The sequence below is a fragment of the Lissotriton vulgaris genome, chromosome 6, assembly GCF_964263255.1.
Source record: "Lissotriton vulgaris chromosome 6, aLisVul1.2, whole genome shotgun sequence".
In the NCBI taxonomy this organism is placed as follows: Eukaryota; Metazoa; Chordata; class Amphibia; order Caudata; family Salamandridae; genus Lissotriton; species Lissotriton vulgaris.
The window spans coordinates 952,153,846-952,154,125 of record NC_141694.1 but is presented as its reverse complement, the minus strand read 5'-3'; positions in this window follow the sequence as shown (position 1 = coordinate 952,154,125).

Below are 280 nucleotides of genomic sequence, written 5' to 3'. Positions count from 1 at the left end.
TGGGGACAGGGCTCCACCGGGCCCCGGGGAGGCTCTCCCCGGCCTGGCTAGGGTTCGGTAGCTGGGACAGGGCCCAGGGCTTGAGCTCCGTCCGGCCGGGCCTGGGGTGCGTGAGCCCCCGTCCTGCAAGCCATCAGAGGGTCTGGGCGCTGGGGACGGGGCTCCACCGCGGCCCGGGGAGGCTCTCCCCGGCCTGGCTAGGGTTCGGGTAGCTGGGACCAGGCCCGGGGCTTGAGCTCCGTCCGTCCGGCCCCGGGGTGCGTGAGCCCCCCCCGTCCTG